This window comes from Morone saxatilis, unplaced genomic scaffold (assembly GCF_004916995.1).
Source record: "Morone saxatilis isolate NCDOM2014 unplaced genomic scaffold, NCSU_SB_2.0 Contig24, whole genome shotgun sequence".
Taxonomy (NCBI): domain Eukaryota; kingdom Metazoa; phylum Chordata; class Actinopteri; family Moronidae; genus Morone; species Morone saxatilis.
In genome coordinates, this window is record NW_023339807.1 from 8,854,293 (window position 1) to 8,857,143 (window position 2,851).

The window sequence follows — 2,851 nt, forward strand, 5'->3', positions numbered from 1 at the left end:
AATAGCATTAATGTGCAGATCTGGAGTTGGTCTCCTGATTATAGTTTTAAAAACGTTTAGCTTATTGACAAAATGTGCCTCAAAACTGCATACAAACAACAGTATGAAAGGTGCTGATAATCTGAAATTCAAGAAGAACCCAGGTAACTCAGAGAGATAGAGAGCCAGCTATTGTGATCCTTTATCTACAAGAACATGTTGTACAAAATGTGTCAGACTGTGAAATTGGAACTTGGAAAGTAAACATACTCACTGACAATAAGACACAAAATATAAAACAACACAATTCTTTAATTTTCAAGTCAGTTTTGATATAATAGCTGCTCATATGGAACCTGGCATGACTGAAACTCAGCTGTATCGACTAGTACAGATATACAATCAATATGATCCCCCATAAGAAATAAGACGGTTACATTGCTGCTCTGTGGTTTTGCACTAATTGGTCTGCAATGAGCAAACTCTCTGAAGAAGAAGAAGAAACAGATCTGTCTTCCTGTTTATCACCAGTGACACTGACGTAGAGAAACAGAAGACATTTTATTTCAAATATGCATATGAGTACTCGACAAGTTAACACTCGGAACTCACATAGAGTGTATCTTCACACCAATGAGACAGTACGATGCTGATGATGAATTTTGCCCATCAGCTGCTCCAATATACATATTTGTCGTCTTGTTTGAAGTACAAAGATTTCACAGATGATTTTGTCTCTTAAAGGTGCTCATATCAGACTGTTTCCTCCAAGATTATTTCGACTTCTTCAGTTCAAAGGAAACTAAATTCAGACTTTAATTGTGCTGAATCACTGTGTTAATGGGGCACCTTTTAGCAGCTTAGAGACCAGCTCTTCTCTTAAGACCAGACGATGCTCAGCTGCTGCATGCTTGCTAGAAGAAACATTTACATGATAAAGACTGTGAGAGGATTAATGAAGCAGCTCGCCACCTCTGAAATAAACACACTGCACATCAAACAGGACAGATCAATTATTTGGGTAAACTATTTGAACGGCAAACAGTCTACAAACATCTTGGCTGATAAACTGATTGAGTGGTTTGATTATATCAGGAAGTCATGAATACAGAGCAATGCACATGTGGTTTCAGTGTTCCTAAATAAAACAAGAAGTATTTCCCCCTGCTTCTCTGTTTCCCCTTTCTAATATGTGACAGGCTTTTCTGTGCTGCAGTGTGTATGTAAATGTGTTACGTATCAGATGTAATAAAGTGCTCAAGTGTCAATTTGTATTGGACTGAAATCCAAGCACATTAAACTCTCTCTCTCTTCGTCTAGCTTTCTCTTTCTTTATTTAACTATCCATTTGACACACACACAAACACATATGGTCACATGCTTTGATGGTAAAACCAGTGAGTCAGAAGTGAAAACGTGTAGAGTGTCGAAAAGTTTCTATATAAGCTTTTATTTGTCCCAGCAGCACAGGGGCTCGCACAGTCACTCACACATTAAGCTCACTGTAAAGAATGTATTTATTCTGAAATATCCCACCCGCCTCCTCCAGTCAAAAATATGTTTTGTTCCTTCACTTGGATGTTTGAGCTTCACTGTGCAGAATGATGTATGTGCAGAGTCTGACACCTGAAGGCTGTTTTTCGTGGTACAATATGCAGCTTTGCACAAGTGTGATGTTGAAACTGCCAGTGCACATACACAGAGAACAGATTTTTTAAATCATATGTCTAGAAGTTTAACTCTTGAAATAAGCATTTGGATATTTATAGATTCTGGACATAAGTTATTATTTAAAACAGAGCATTTTAGAGGACCATAAACATGTCTGAAAGAGGATCTTTAAAATGAACTTTTGAAGCATTTGCCTTGTTTGGATTCTATCCTTCTCTTCAGTTTAAACAGGTATGTACTTGTTGCCTATATACTAAAGTTTTCTGTGATGACCTACCTTGAACCTTAAATGAGCTTATCTTAGAACCAAAAACATACTTAAAAGAAGAAAAAAACACTACTACTATACTATTATAAATCACATAATGCTGTTTGGTTATCATGTGTTTACTGGGCAGCCACGCTGCATAATGGCCTCACTCCTCTCTCTGTCACGCTCGATGAGCAGCTTCCCCTAGCTGTGCCTGCTTTTTGACACGTCTAAAGGGCTGTTTCTGACATCTTGCCATCCTGCCGGCCACCCCTCCCGCAGTGCTCATGCCAGGCAGGAGGAAAAAGCTGGTGACCTGGCCATCCCTGCCCTGCCCTAGGCCACTGCCACCCTGCTGGCAGCAGAAGGTCTGTTGGTCTGAAGCCATGCCAGGAACTCTGCCCGCCGCAGCTTGTGATGTCACGACAGACACGTTCTCAAATGACAGTTCTTATTGGCTCTGAAGGTTTACCTTTCTCACTTCCTGGGAAATGCCCCCTCAACAACTTACAGGCATACAAACCTAATTAGTTAACCTTTAATTGAAAGTTATGTCTTTCTCTCCTCCTAGCTGATTAGATGCCTTCACAGAACACGCAAGAAACCAGAAACACGTCCTCCCATTTTCTGACAGAATTTAAATATTTCCAATTAAAAAGTTTTTTTTTTTTTTTTTTACTTCCTTTTGTTAATTAGTTATCAGTGAACAAAGAACAGAGTTTATTGGTGCAAATGTTTTCTTTCCAGATTAAAACTAAACATTAATGCTCTTCTAATCTGTATGTATATATGTATGTAGTGGGTGTAACAATACATTTGTAAAGGATAAATGCTTCCATAAATGGAAGCAGTCATCATGTACATATCACTAGAACACCTTGATAAATAACTGATATAACAAATACCACTGGGATCCTTATTCCACAAACTAATGGTCACCAATGAGAGACT